The 15,157-nt window shown below is 59.6% G+C and overlaps 1 protein-coding gene across 1 annotated transcript in view; it reads left to right on the top strand.

Annotated features, from left to right (window-relative positions):
• Window positions 1–763: 763 nt before the first annotated feature.
• Window positions 764–15,157, top strand: part of FAM222A (family with sequence similarity 222 member A) — a 55,515-nt gene continuing 41,121 nt past the window's right edge. The window contains exon 1 of the mRNA XM_047088332.1: window positions 764–1,581. The gene's annotated coding sequence lies outside the window, so the exon portion shown is untranslated. The remainder of the gene's footprint in view (window positions 1,582–15,157) is intronic.

The following is a 15,157-nucleotide window of genomic DNA, read 5'->3' on the forward strand; positions in this document are numbered from 1 at the left end:
TAAAGGGTTGTTGCCAGGCTTAGGTAGAGTACTTCATTACATAAGAGTTAACTTGCTATTATTTTTAACAAAATTCCTCATAGGGTTGTTTCTAAGATTATATGAAACAATGCAGATAATGCTCTTAGCACAGTGCCTTGCCCCAAATATGCGCTCCATAAAGGATACTGGTTTTTCCACAGCTGGGTCCCGACAAAGGGACTACAAATACGAGCATGCTCTGCGCCCCAAGTCGGGGCCCCTCCGCCCGGCGCCGGCGCGCTGCATGCCGGGAGTTGCAGTCCTCGCGAGGTAGGCCCCGCCCCGCCCCAGCTTGGGGGAGGAGGTTGGAGAGCCGCCCTGCCGGCCTTTGAATTTTGCCGCGAAAAGCGCGCGTGGCGGCCCCTGGCCCCGCCTCCCGCAGGACGCGGCGCCGCGTCACCCTGGTAACCGCCTCTCGGCCGCCGCTGATTGGGCTGGATCGCAGGGGGCGGGCGGGGGGCGAGACGCCGCGGCCGCTGCCGGCGCTCGCGCCTGTCAGTCGGGCCGGAGCGGAGCAGCGGGCAGGACTGCCGGGCTGGCGGCTCCGCAGAAAGGCTGCGTGCTCCAGCCGGGGGAGGTGAAGAGCCCGGCCCGCCGCCTGCGGGACGCTGCGCGCGGCACCCGGGCCTGAGGCGAGGCGAGGCGAGGCGCCGGCGCGCGCCAGGCGGCGCGAGGCTGAGGCCCCGGGAGCCCCTGCGCGCCGCCAGGGGCCATGGGCGCGTGAGAGCCCGGCGCGCGCCGCCCCTCCTGCAGCTCGAGAGCTCGCACGCCCGGTGTACCGTCCTCCAGGCCATTCCCACGTCCGCCCTGCGCCACCCGGACCAGTTATTTCGCGGCGCCGAGGCCCCCGGGACTGCATCCGAGCCTCCGCTGCCGCCGCCGCGGCTGCCTCTGCTCTCCAGCTTCCCCTCCCCCCACACCCAGGGCTTGGAGTAGGAGGAGGAGGGGCCGGTGCATTCTCGCCGCCGCTCTTTGCAACCTGCGGGGGCCGGTGCATGCCCGGCGAGGAGTCGGGGCCGCTGCAGGTGCGTGCAGCCCCGGAGGAGACGACCCCCTCCCGCCCCCGGGCGGACCTGGGGGCTGCGAGCCGCGGGCGGGCGGTCTTGTGAGAGGAAGCAACAAAGACAGGCTGCAGCTGGGGCCGGCGAGAGGGGCCGCGGCCGCCCGGCTCCTGGCGCGGGCGGAGAGGGCGCCCCGGGGAGCGGCGCGGGCCGAGCTGCAGCCCTGAGCAAGACCCCGAGGGGAGGCGCAGCGCCGCCCGCCGGACGCGGTGAGCACAGGCCCCGGTGAGGATGCGCCGCCTGAGCGCCCGCACCGCCCAGGTCCCGGGCGGGCACGACCCACGCTGAGCCGAGAGACCCGCCACCGCCGACTTCGGACGGCGCGGGCCGGTGCCTGGATCACTCTCACCGACAACGTCCCTTTCCACCCGGAGAGAGGCATCGGCCCCCAAGGGGGGCTCCCTCAGGCAACATCTGCCACCTCTGCATGGCTGCGACCCGGCGAGCAGAGAGTCGTCGCCGCTGAGACCTGGTGCCCTTCAACGGCCTGGCTGATCTGGTGAGTTGCGCGGGGCGGGGTTCCGGGCTGGAGCTGGGGGCACTCCCTGGCGTCTGGGCGGCCGGATCGGAAATAAAGGGGCCCTGAGCTGTTGGGAATCCTGAAGCATTGGTGCTCCTTGTCTTCCCCCCACCCCTTTCCCTCTCACCCGCAACTTGTCTAAACCGGCCAAGCGGCCGGAGTGGAGGTTGTGGGGACTCCACGGAGCCCTGGGCGAGGCGTATGCCAGAGAGGAAAGGTCACCCCACCCCTAAAGCCAACAGACAAAGATAGCAGCTCTGTCATCCGAAAATTCCCTGGGAACTCCCGTGTCTTGGAGGGCTGGAACCCTCGGGGTTCTCCCAAGCAGCCTCTGAGATCCTCAGGGGACATCAGCTCAGGGCGGGGGGGATGTGGAGTCCTGGCCGTGCAGGTGGTTGCGTTTGAGGATTGCGCCCTCCAAGGCTAGACCATAGCAGGGTCTCCTGTACAGCCCTCGTTCTTCAAAAAATCTTGCAAGGATGGTGGGTTCTCCAGTGGGGCCACAGCGTGACGTCACTGCCAGGCTTCTGACGTCACGGGTTGCCTGGGCGACGCGACTTGCCTTGACCCAGGGCCGGAGGGGGCGGGGCTGTGGTAACTCCTGGTGAGACCTGATGCCTTTGGGTAATGGAGGGGTGAAGGCAGATTCCCCCACTCTCAACTGTAGTCCTCTGACCTAAATCCCCAGCTCTTGGATGAGGTGGGGGAGGGAAACAGTGCCAGCTGTCCCGGCTGATGCTCCTCCCCCCAAGGACAGGTGTTCAGCTTTGCCCGTGTAGCCTGGCACTGCCTGGGGGCTCAGGACTGCCAAACAGAGCAGCAACTTTATGCTTTCAAAAGGGATGCTACGGTGAAGACCTCGAACCCCACCATACATACACCCAGCCGGGAGGCTGAAGTTCCCAGGGCCCCCAGAGAGACGGGGGACCCCTGCCTTAAAACAGGCCACTTCCACTCAGGAAAAAGTGTGTGCTCCCCCAGCCAGGGAAGGTGCAGGGCAGCTGCTGCCTGCCAGCCCTCAAGTCTAAGGGTTTCCTCTGCTGCACAACCCCAAGATGAAGGGCCTCGGCCAAGCCTGAACTCCTGTCGGCCCCGCTCTCCTTTTGGCATTTAAGATGATTTTGACAGGCACAGTGTGGTGCTCATTAAGTGAACAGAGGGCAAGTCAGGCCCGTCAGTGCCAAGGTCTGAATGAAGTGTGCCCCTGCCAGGGGCCAGCTTTGATGGGGTCAGGCACCAGCCCTTTCTTCCCCACACCCTTCAGGCACTGGCCCTGTTCCTTGTGAAGGCCCAGAGATCCCCCCAGCCAGTATCCTGCCGCTGGTTCTTTGATTCCTCTTCTGAGTTCCTTCCAGCAATTGCTACCATTGTCGGATGTGGGTGAAACTGCCGAGATCACATTTTGAGGTAAAGGTTAGAGAACTGTGTCATCGCTTCAGCGTGGGGTAGGGTGAGAGCAGAGGGAAGTGTGTGTGTGTGTGTGTGTGTGTGTGTGTGTGTGTGTGTGTGTGTAGGAGGGGGTCATAATGAGAAGCCAGGCCCTAGTCTCTATGCAGCCAGCATTTTTTCTCTTCTCCTACCCAGCTCTCTAGCTAGATTAACAGGTCAATAAATATCAGTGGAGCTGCTTTTGGGGGCTTGGCAGGGAGATGATATTTCCAGCTGAAATGGTGTCGTTAAACACACAGGCTTCCAAGGACAGAGCAACAGCAGATGGGGGGAGAAGTGGGAGAGGTGGGCAGAAGGGCTGTTTGCACTGCCTCTCGAAGCTTCCCAGTTTAGAAACAAACCCGGAGTGCGCGCCAGAGATCCACAAACACAGGCAGTTGGAGGTCCTCCGTGGAGTATTTACACTTCCACAGCCAAAGCGGAGGGAAAGGCTGTCAGAATTGGGCAATTCCTTCTGTTCCCTTCCCTGGGCTTGGCAATAGCACCAGGCGACGAGCAGGAGGGAGTGCCAGCTTACCCAGTGTCTCCCTGTGTGCCAGGCATCGTATAGGATCTCAGTTACCGCTTGGAGTGGCTCGTGCGCTGTGGCCCATTTTACAGATGAGGAAACAGGCTCAGGTGCTCAGCCAGGCAGCTGTAGAGGTTTGGCTCTGAAGTGCCTTGGCTCCGGAGTCCTCAGGTCTTCCCACACCCTTCCACGGGTGGAGGGGAGGCCTTACACCACTTGTTGGACAGGGTCCCTGCAAAAGTCGGGGACTGTCGGCTATGGAGGGAGTCTGGCCTCACCAAGGTTCCTTCCTGCACTGAAACCTGGGTTTGAATCCTGCCTCCCCGTTACCTACAGGATAGTGTTGGGCAGAGTAGCAACTTCTGCCCTGGCCTTGTGGACACCCTGCTTCCCTCACCCCTGGCACCCCTCTTCTCCAGCACTGGGGGAAGGAAGGTGGGACATGAAGCCTGCCTGGCAGGAAGGGTTGAGAGAGCTGGCCCTGGGTTCCTTGTCATCTGCCCCTCCGGGCTCCCCCCAGGGAGGGGTGAGGCTTCAGTCAGTTACTGCAGAGACCCTCTTGGTAGGCACTCAGCTGGTAGGGAAGTCAAGGATGTATGTAGGTGGGTCGGTGGCAACTCTGGTAGATGTGGCTCCTGACCCAGCCTGGAGGTTGAGGAGGGCCCTCTAGGAAGGGTACAAGGTGACTCTGGACAAACAGGGATCTGCCCGACAGAGAAGTGCAGAGTGTTCTGGTCATTGGGTGTGGCCTGTGAGTGCTCTGGGGGTGCTGAATGAGGGGAAGGGGTGGCCTTGGGGTGGATGTGTCCTGGAGATTTAGGTAGATGGGAGAGGTTTGAGCAGGGGAGAGGTTTGGGCAGGGGAGAGGATCCCGCAGGGCTCCCTTAAGAGGGATGGTAACCCTGGACAGTCTCCTCTCTCAAGGTTAGCTCCCTCCCCCAACCCCCCAGTAATCCTTATCACTGGTCTAATTCCATGTAAGCTCGCCCATCCCCTATCCCTTCTGAGCGTCACAGTTGCTCTGGCAGGGAGGGGGCAGGGTTGGGCTGAGTTGCTTAACCCCCTGTGGTGGGCAGTGGCTCATGGTTAAGAGCCAGGCTATGGAATGGGTCCACCCTTGTTGGCTGTGTGACCTTGGGTGAGTAGCTTTGCCTCTCTGAGCCTCATCCTCAGAACTGGGCCGCGAATGACTCTTCCTGCCCCACCCGGAGCCAAAGATCAAAGACTGCAGGGTAGGCAGGGACCCTTCCAGCTGCCTCTGCTGGATCTCCCACCCACCTACCCAGGGCACCCCACGTGGTGAGCACACGTGGCTCCCATCTGAGCTCCTATGGGGCTGGGGCCTGGCCAGGGCCCCCTCCACCTTCCAGTCCCTCACGAACCGGAGGAAGCAAGCGGAGCAGCTCATATTCATGAACCGTAATTCAATCAGGCGGCGATTCCTCTGGGCTCGGGGCGGGGGTGAGAACGAGGAGGCGCGCACAAAAGGGCCGCTTTATTACCTCCCGCGGGCCGGGAATTGCTGTTCTCCCCCAGCAGCGGCCGGAGCCGCCTTTATTGTGTTAACCCATTTGCGTGTCAAGAGCTATTGTGCGCTTTCTCCGCCTGTGTCGGGCGGACTGCGGGCGGAGGGCTGCACGCCGGCCGGTCACCTCCGTGGGCGCCGCCCACCGCCCTGATTGGTTGCTAAGTGATTTGCATCCAAGGTAATCACTTTTATCTCAGAAGGATGTCGACTATAATTATAAGCTACTGACATCTTTTGAAATCTGCCTAATGACTATTTTAGTCTGCACTGGGCTGGGGGTGGGGAAGGGGATTCTGGAGGCTGGGGTGGGCGGAGAGGAGGCTGGAAGGGGGATGGATTCCTTACACCTGGACCATTGATTCGTTAGTTGAGAAATATCGGAGTGCCTACTGCATGCCTGGAACAAAAGAGGGGTTCTGAGATGGATCCGGGTTGCATTTGTGTGGGCGGAGTTAGTACCATTTCAGAGATGGGGAAATAGAGGCCCTGGGGAATATGAGCCACCTGCCCAGAATCACAGACCCAGTAAGTGGTTGGAACCTGAGTCTCTCTGACCCCCAAATTCATGTGCTGGCCGCCGGATAGGGGTGCAGACAGAAATAATAGTGGTGAGCATTCCTGGGGAGAGGTCACCTGTCTGGTACCTCCCAGGGTGGATGTCATAGCCCTAAGAAATGCAGATGCTGCTACCTGCCCCCCCCCCATTTTACTGGTGCGTGGGGTGGGACCCGGGCACAGAGAGGTTACTTCGCTCCCCAAGGTCACAAAGCCAGGAAGTAGCTCAGGTGTAAAGTCTGTTGGTGGCCAGAAGTGGGGGTGCAGAACACAGCACGGCCAGCTAGAGGAGGATGAAGGAACAAGCCTGGGCTCCAACCACCCCCCCACCCCCACCCCCACCCCCTGGGTCCACTCGGGTGTTGGGCATCAGGGTGGGCGAGGGCACCCTGCCGGCCACTGTGCAGGTGGCAAAGCTCTAAGGAATCAGATGGCCCACAGCCTCCACGGGGAGGAGGAATCTGCAGCTAATTCGGATTCTGGTCAGAGCCCGAGCAGGGCTGGAGGAGAGACATGCAGGAGGGAAAAACCACATCATGGAGGTCTTCCTGACAGAGGGGGCTTTTGCTCTCAGGCCTGAGGACCGGGTGGATCTGCCCAGCATGGAGTAAAGATGATGTTGCTGGCAGAGGGACTTTGAGATTCAGTGGCATGACCAGGAAGGGCAGGGGGAGCTTCCAAGAAGGCAGAGGTAAAGGGAGAAAAACTAGGACGGTGTGCAGGGCCTTGAGTGCTGAACTAAGTAGTTGACATGTCCAGAGGCAGAACAACCTGAAGCCAGTGAAGGCATCTCGGGGAGGGGTGAGGTATGATTGGGGTGCTAAAGAGGTCAGTCTGGCAACATTTGCGGGGAGTTGCAGATTAGGAGAGAATCCTGGGCTCTTGCACTCTCACTGGCTGTGTGTCCTCAGACAAGCCGCTTTACCTCTCTGGGGCTCACTTTTCTCATCTGTTCAAGGAAGTAATAGCAGTTTTCTCCCCGGCTGGTGGGTGGGACGAGCTTGAGTGTGCAGAGTACTTGGGTGAGTTTGAGCCCTTCACAAGTGGGTGGGCTCAGCCACAGGCCCCAGCGGTCACCCTGGCCCCAGAGCAAACCAGCATCCCGGCCACAGCAGCTGTTTGGGGCCCTGGGAGCCCCTGCCATTGTGCAGAGGGCACAGAGGACAAAGACCCGGGAGGTCAGGGGGTAAGGCCGAGGCTGGCTGTGAACAGGCTCCTGGGGACAGGGACTTAATGATGCAGAACTTAATGACCCAGAGTCTGTGGGGAGGGGTGGTCTCCCTCAGAGGAGGAGGTCGGTCCAGCCGCCAGCTGTCTGCTCCGGGACTCGTTGCCAAGGCGGGCGCAGCTGCCCCGTGGGGTCCAGGCCTGAGCTTGGCACTGGGAGACACAGAGGAGGCAGGGTCTTTCAGCCTGCAGTCCCCAGGCCTGAATCTGGGGCTTGGCCCTGGCCCTCAGCATCTGTGTGACCTCAGTCTCCTCATCTGTCGGATGGGCCAGGGGTCCGCTTGGGAGGGCAGCTGCGAGGCTTGGCAGTAACCCACAGCAAGTGAGCAGTAAACAGGAACTGCTATTTTTACTCTTGATTCATCCGTTCATTCAGAGAGATTACGGCTCCGTGCCAGGCTCCCTGCCAGGTGCTGGGGACGCAGAGATGAACAAGCCCAGTTGCCTTAAAAGGTGGTGAGGCCTCAGACACGCCATCACAGTGCAGTGGGTCCGTCGCCACAGTGCAAGAATTCACAGTGTGCAGGCATTGTGCCAGGAGCAGGGTCAGGGGGCCTGCAGTGAACAAGCCAGATATGGCCCCTGCCCTCTGGGGCCCCAGTCTCTCAAAGCATGCTGGGAAGTCAGGTAGAAACTATTACTGCCGGCTGGGATAGCCAGGGAGGGCTCCGTGGAGGAGGAGGTATTTTCGACTGCTGACTTTGGAGATTCCTGTCTAAACGCCTTTGCCTATTATGGGAATCACAGGGCACTGTTGGCCTCTGCCCGTGCTCCAGGCTAAGCTTCCTGCTTGGGCATTTTGGCCTGTCACGTAATCCCCATACGACTGTGGGAAGGGTTTTTTTTTATCCCGGTTGTATACGTGAAGAAACGGAGGCTCAGCAAGGTAAAATGACAGCCCAGGGCCACACGGCAGGTCCACAGAATCCCCTTCATTATCCATGCAAGCTTCTGCCTGTCTTCTCCCTGTGAGAGGACCAGGCTGGGTGGGGCTGTCATGGGAGGATCCTTGGGCAGGGTCTGAGGGGATCGGGTTCTGGGCCAGCTGTTTTCTTTATGAGATGCACGACCTTGAGCAAGTTACCTCCCACCCCAGCCCGGCCTCAGCTGCGTCCTCTGTAAAATGTCAAGGATGGCGTATCTGTGGCAGGCCTGGCTTGCCTCCCACCGCTGTGCCCTTGGCAGACATCGCCAATCAATTGCTGCCCTCTTCCCCTGCTGAGTTCTTCCCCTGACCTTGGGTTCTTTCCAGGGCTCTGGGCAGGCAGCTCCAATCCATCAGGGGGGCCTAAGAGCTGAAGCCCGCTTGCCTGCCTGGCCTTGATGAGCTCAGAGGCCACGCCGGCCCATCTCCATATGGTACCAGAATAAGGGACCCCAGGGGATCTTCTCTGAGGATATAGGTTGTTCAACAGTCACAGGAGCTGGTGAGGTATAAGAATCTGTTACCTTTAGCCAACGCCCAAACACACCTGTGTCTGTGTAGCCCAGTGCCTGCTCATTCCAAGTGCTTTAGGCCGATTCCAGATGCTTTCAGTCTGCATAATAATAACATTGAGTGAGCTCTTCCTGAGAGCTTGGTCCTTCTTGGCTACTCCGTCATTTATCATTCTGCAGAGCACCTGCAATGTGCCCCTCGACCACCTGTAGGAAGAAATCTTAACCCATTGTAGAGATGAGAAAACTGAGGCTCAGAGCCATTAAGCAGAAGAGGGCCATGCCCTTGCTGAGTGGCTGAGCTGACAGTCACACTCAGGTCTCGAGGTCCACAGCCTGAAGCAGGGCTGAGGGTGGCAGGCAGACAGGGCAGGCTTCCTGGAGAAGGTGTCACTAAAGGCCTTACAGCTTGGTGGGCTTCTGACAGGTAGGGCTGGGTCTTCTAAGAAGGTGACGGGCCCCTCTGGGGGAAAAGAGCAGCCTGAGAAGCAGCTCAGAGGCAGGCAGGCGGGCGGGCGTGACTAGCGTGGGTTGAGGGACCAGCATGTGGCTGGATGTGCCTGGAATATGGAGACACGCGGGGCCTGTGGAAGGAGCCAGGGCTGGTCTTGGCATCTGGACTCCGTGGTAGGGATCTGCAGTAGCTCTTTGGGCAGAAGAATGATCCGGTCCCATCTCCGTGTATTTCTTCAGCCTCTCCTCGAACCCAGGGTGAGGTTAGCTGGTGCTTCGGGCTACCCCCGCTCTACCTGAAGTCTCACCTAGAGCACGTTGAAGGAATAAATGACTGAATGCTCAGCCGCCTGGCTGTCCTGCTCCTGACTTCCCAGGGGGCCCAGCTGCAGGGAGGAGAGAGGCCAGAGGCCTGGGGTGGTGGCCGGGGGAGGGAGCCAGGCAGGCCCTAGGGGCCAAGGCTTCCCTCCCGGCCCTCCTCACCTTGCTGTCCATCCCCGAAGCCCCTCCTAGACCTTCCTGCAGTGCGGTCCACGTCTGGCGGGCAGCCTGGACCCGGTGCTTGGGGGGATAAAAGATGAAGGTTCGTGACCATTTTTTAACTCAATAAAGGGAGAGACAAGCTGCAGGCTGCAGGCCGGAGATATAATTAGTTCGCAGCAGTGGCGCTTTCTTGATTTAGCTTCTGAGAGAACAAGACAAGGATGTTATACCCAATTAGCAGTAACATCCAGTCGGAGCCTCAATAGGTGAGATAACAAGCTATTTTTATGACTTTTCTTTCCCAGCTTGGAAGGGGCGGGGGAAAGGGGGTATCAGGGCCTTATTTCTTTTCATCAGGGAACAATTATTAGCGATCTCAGGATTTCCCAAAGCCAAACGGTGCATTTGTTAACCCAAACAAGCACGCATCCCAGGGCAGCAGCTGGGGTGGCCGGCTGGCATTTTGAGGCCAAGAGGAGTAGAAGGGGTACAGGCCCCTTGCCCCCATTCTAGAAGCCCTCTGAAAAGGCTCCCAAATGCAGAGAGCCTGTTGGTTTGGCAGGGGAAGCCCGGGCCCCTGAGAGGTTCTTGGTGCCTGCCTTGATTTCCCTACCTGTACAGAGGCATAAGGAGGCTGGCCGGTTCTCCTGGGGACGAGGAAGGAGCCAGTTCTGGCTCTTGGCAGTTCTTCCTGGCACCGTGCTGGGCCTTTGTGCCAACTGGGCCAGTGGTTCTGGCTCCTCAGCCTTGAACCTGCCATTGCCCTCTGCTTGCTGGACCCCCATTATGGCTCGCACTGCTCGACCACCCTCCTGCCTGTCCTCATCCCAGACCAATCTCTGGCAGGGCTGAGTGGTGATTAGCTCCTCTCTCTCCCTCCTCATTACCCCCACAGCCAGGGCACCAAGCCCTGGCCAAGTCTCTGCTGGGCCGGGAAACCCTGCCAAGCCCCACCCCAGCCGCCTGGCCATACTCCCGACTCCTGGCGAGGGCTGGGGGATGCCCAGAGAGGGAGCTGGCATGGCTGTCCTGCCGCCCCATCGGCTTGGGCCCCGAGCCCAGAGCAGGTTCCTGGGCCTCCGCCCATCCTGCAGAATCTGGCCCCGCCCTGCCCTGAGCCCCATCTCCCCCGTCAGCGTGGAACCCCACACTCGAGGTTCAAACAACTGACAAATCCAGCCATGCAAAGTGGGAGTTTAATTGCAAACAGTTTTTATGGATCATGGGCCCATCTGTGCCACCATATGCAAAAGGAAAAAAAAAAAAAATCCCCATTAAAAAAAAATTTCTCCCTGCCCCACACCCCACACTGACTCTAAAAGAAACATTTGCCAAGGTTTTTCTGGCTGGAGCCAAGCACAGAGCAGGGACCCATCCAGGGGACTTACTGCAGGGAGGGCCTAGCAAAATCAGGGGGCTGGGTGAGACCCGGGTGGCTGCTGAAGAGAGGCTAGGGCCTCCTCAGACCGAGGGCATTTTGAACCCTGCCCGCCCCCACCCCCTGGGTTCTTTTATAGCTCTGGGCCTTTGCACGCGCCATGTAGCTGTCCAGGGACCCGCTCTTATTTTGCAGCCACCTCGCTGATCTTGTTTGCGTGTCTTCCACAGAGAGACTTGTCCCAGAACGGGCCCTGCCCAGTGTTGATGGAGATGTGGGAAAGAATGGTGTCCCGGGGCCCACAGAGGAGGGACTTCCTCTTTCATTTCTAGCCCAGCAGCACGGGGCTGTCCAGGGCCTCACAAATTCCCTTCTTCCTGGTGGTCCGGGCCTCCTGCCACGGTGCCCAGATGAGACCCACTCAAGGGGTCAGCCTTCCGCAGGCCCTTAGAAAGGACTTCCACCCACGTCCCAAGTGGGCTGGCCATCAAGTGGGTCTGAGAGGACTCCCCTCTGAGGCAGCCTGCCAGAGTTTGATTGCCCGGGTGACTTCATTTCTCCCTCTCTGTGCCTCAGTTGCTCCCTCTGTAAGACGGGGATAAGTCGATGGGATAGCACATCCGAAGTGCATTTATATCTGTCGTGTCTCTTCCCCAAAGGGAGGATCTTTGCTTTGTTCAGTGTGTTCCGTGATGTCCTCCCAGGTTCCTAATGAGGACGCTCGATGTTTACTGAAAGGATGTGTGTGAGCGAGTAAAGTATTTGGAAGGCTCTCCTGGAGGTCCTGGGACACAGGCTCATGGCAGGCCAGAAATTCAGGGTTTTTATACCCTTTCTGCGGGAGTCTAGGAACCAATCTGCAGCCTGTGGGGATTCTGAACTCCCAGGTCTGCAGGTGAAGAAAACTGAGGCTCAGATCAAGGGGCTCCCCCAAGGTCATGCCGCTGGGACTGGCATGCCGACCTGTATGCCTCTGGCTGACCAAGTCCCTGTTACATTACAGGTGCAGAATGCCAGGCAGGCCCTGAGTGGGGAGGGGATTTGGCCAAGGTCACATGGCAAAGAAAGAACTGCCAGCGTTTGTGGGGTCCTTCCTACCCCACGTCCTGAGATGAGGGAACTGAGGCCCTGCAGCCTCAGAGCCACACCAGCCAAATACCCCTGTGCTTCTCCCCTCCTTCCCTCCCTCCCTCCCTCCCTCCGCCCCAGGTCTGCGCCCAGGATCACTGTGCCTGTGGGTTTGCCCATCAACTCATAAGCCAGCAGCTTGGCGTGTGTCGGCAGCCAGGCCCCGTGGCGGGGGGGGGGGGGGGGGGGTCCTGGTGCCCAAGGCTCCGGACTTGATGCAGCCCTCCCGCAGGTGGCCGGGGCAAGCGGGACCCCTGGGACCCAGGCAGGCACAGACTGGTCAGACCCCTGGCAGGAGCCCAGGCCAGGCGCCAGGCAGCCCCTTCCCCGCCCGGCAGCGATCACCAGCTCCCGTTGTAATCATTAAAACTATTAGAAGGAAATGTTCGCTTGAAGCAAATGTCAGGCGCCGAGTTGTGCTTTGTAAACGCTCACAATTAATGCCAATCAGGCCCGGAAAAAAGCCGGCCCGGAATCCTGTCTGTTTCGTCTCATTTGTCAGCTGGTGCCGCTCCATGTTGCACATTTTCATACAATTGCTATAAACATAAAAGGGAAACTCCACAGTGTTCCTGGGCGCCCGGATGGTGTGCGCCGACTTAATTACTTGGTATTCCGCTGCTCACTTGGCCGCCCCGAGCGGGTGGGAGAGAGAAAAGGGGGACTTTGTGCGGCAGGGTGAGGGCTCCTGGAGGTCAGCCAGGGGGATGGGTCAGGCTCCGGGCTCGGGTCTCCCGTCCCACCCTCCACAGGCCGCATGGCCCACAGAGCCGAGGCCGGCTGTGATGCGAGAAAAAACTGCCCAAACACGTTTGCAGAAGAGGGCGAGTCAGAATCCACTGGTCTCGGTCGGCTTCGAACCCTGAGCCCCTCTCCAGAATGATCCAGCAGGTTTATTGCCCTCCTCCTGCACACCAAGCACGGCGTGGCTTGCCAGCTGGGCCTCGGTTTCCCCTTCTGTGAGTTGGGAATGATAGCTCAGTGGTCAGGAGTTCAGGCTTCCTGGGGCTGTGCCCTGGGCTGGGGGCAGCCAGCAGCTTGTCCTCATTGGGCTGTTGAACTGACCTTTGGGAGCACACTGCCCTTCTTATCACCAGAGCGTGAGGAGTCTCACGGATGGAAGCGGTGCCGGGCTTCCGACCTGGCTCACTGGACTCCAGAGCCTGTCGTCCTTGTGCCACCCTGCCGCACGCTCTCAGGGTAGCAGCGGGGTCGAAAGGAGACGATAAATTTGAAAGTCCTAGTGCACAGTCGGCGTTTTGTAAACCGTAGCTGCCGTTATCCCGCAGGTTGCAGATGGGCTAGGGTCGGAGAGGGCTCGCCCTGGCCTGAAGGTCAGCCTAGGTGGATCTTGCCGGATGGAGAGTGGGGATGGAGTGCTCCACAAGGGGTGCTGTGCCTCCTCCCTCCCCAGGGGGCTGGGCCCACCAGGTCCCCAGGGCAGGGCTCCCCCAGTTGCCTCTAATCTGACTCTGAGGTGCTGTGTGCTGGGCCCTGCACCGCCTGACTGAGCCCTCAGGAGCCTCGAAAGTTGGGCATCGTCTCCATTGTACAGATGAGACAACTGAGGTCTAAACTGACCGAAGGCCGCATACACAGCTAGGGGCAGCTGGAGCCACATTCAGGTTCGTCGGCTCCAAAATCTTTTTCACGCCTTCCTAGCTGCCTCCCCATCATGGCCTGGACGTGAGGCCTTGCCACACACCGTGAACCCACCCCAGGCCCCTTTTGAGCTCTCTGGCTCTCTGTGGACGGGGTCTTCTAAGGCCAGGCTGGCTTGGCAGGGACACACCGGCCTTTGTGTAGGCTCGGGCCAGGCAGGGCCGCCAGCAGAGTGGGGAGAGGGCGGTGCGGCCCAGCCGGCCAGGGATAAATGCTCAGAGCAGGGAATAGAGGCCCCTTTGTGTGGTGCTCAGTGGGGGAAGGGGATGCTGCCAGCTGCCACCCTGTGTGACCGGGGAGGCCCGAGCCCTCCACAGAGGTCTGCCACCAGCCCCGGGGGACTAGCCAGGGAGCCTGTCATCTTCTGCTTCCCCCCCACCCCCGCCGCCACCTTCCACCATTATTTGCCTGCTTTTGTTTTCTGGGACCTTTGGCTGCTCGAGAAGCCAAGGGCAGTCATGAACCTGGTTGGCGGTAGGCCTACTGTGTGCCAGCACCGGGCCAGATGCTCCGCCAACCCTGCAGGTAAAAGGGTTGAAAGGGGGCAACAATTTTAAAAGTCCTAGCGCACAATCGGTGTTCTCATAAATGACAGCTGCCATCATCCCGCTGCCTGCAGATGGGCCAGGGCCAAGGGGGCTCACCCTGGCCTGAGGGTCAGCACCAGCCAAGGCAGGTAAAGGGCAGTGGTCCCGTTACCAGTGAAGACAGGCTCAGGACAGCAGACTGGCCATACTCACAGCTGCTCACGGGGCCAGTATTTGGCCAACTCCAAAGCCTTTTCTTTCCATGGAGTTGCCTTTGGTGCCCTGCTGGTGTCGGGTCCCAGGACCCGGGGCTGCAACTTGAAGTCCCACCTCAGCTGCCCAAGTAGCTTTAGGAAGGCTGTCAGCTGCCTTTGTTCCTTGGGCAGGCACCAGGCACCCCTTCTGTCCCTCGGTCCTGGCCAGGCTCTGCGGTAGCTGCCGTAGCTTTAGTGGAGATCCGGGACAGGACTTTGTTGAGGGCCACCCTACCCACTAAACTTTCTCTGAGTCTCAATCACCATAGCTTAAAAATGGGAATGGAACAGAATCCCTGCATTGAAGATGTGCTAGGACATGGGCAAAATGCTGAGCTTAGAGCCTGTACGTGCTCAGGCTTCATGAACACGTCCTGGGCTTTCTGGCATCCCTGCCCCCTCCTGGGAGAGGTAAGAGGACAGGTGAGGCAGCGTGCAGGTGGCAGGGATGTGGGGTAAGCCTTGGGAGCATAAACACATGGCAGGGATTGTCTCATGGGGTTCCTGCCGCAGCCCCATTTTACAGATAGGCAGACTGAGGTTCAGATAGCTGAAATGACTTGTCAGGGGTCCTAGGATCACAGGGAAGGTAGTTTCCTGGAAGGCCAGTCCTTAGTCTCTTCCTGACCTCCACCCAACCCACTGGGCAGCTATCCACTGTAGACACTGACCAAGTCCCCTCTGTGCTGTGGGAGGCCCAGGACACCCACCCGCAGCCCCAAAGGCCACTCGGCTTCCCAAGGCGTATTGTAGCAACCTGATACCCCAGCTCGCACCCACCAGACCATTCCCTCCCCTGTGCCTTTGTCAGACCGGGGCTTCTACTGGGGCTGCCTTCCCAACACACACACACACACTCACACACACTCACACACACTCACACACACTCACACTCCACGCGTATCGGCATCTTCTCTGCAGAGTAAGTCCACCTCGCCTCTTCCTAGTTGTCCCCCATCGTGGAGG

Source organism: Lynx rufus, unplaced genomic scaffold (genome assembly GCF_022079265.1).
Source record: "Lynx rufus isolate CCGP_SWC_20201006 ecotype Redwood Valley unplaced genomic scaffold, mLynRuf1.p SCAF_24, whole genome shotgun sequence".
In the NCBI taxonomy this organism is placed as follows: Eukaryota; Metazoa; Chordata; class Mammalia; order Carnivora; family Felidae; genus Lynx; species Lynx rufus.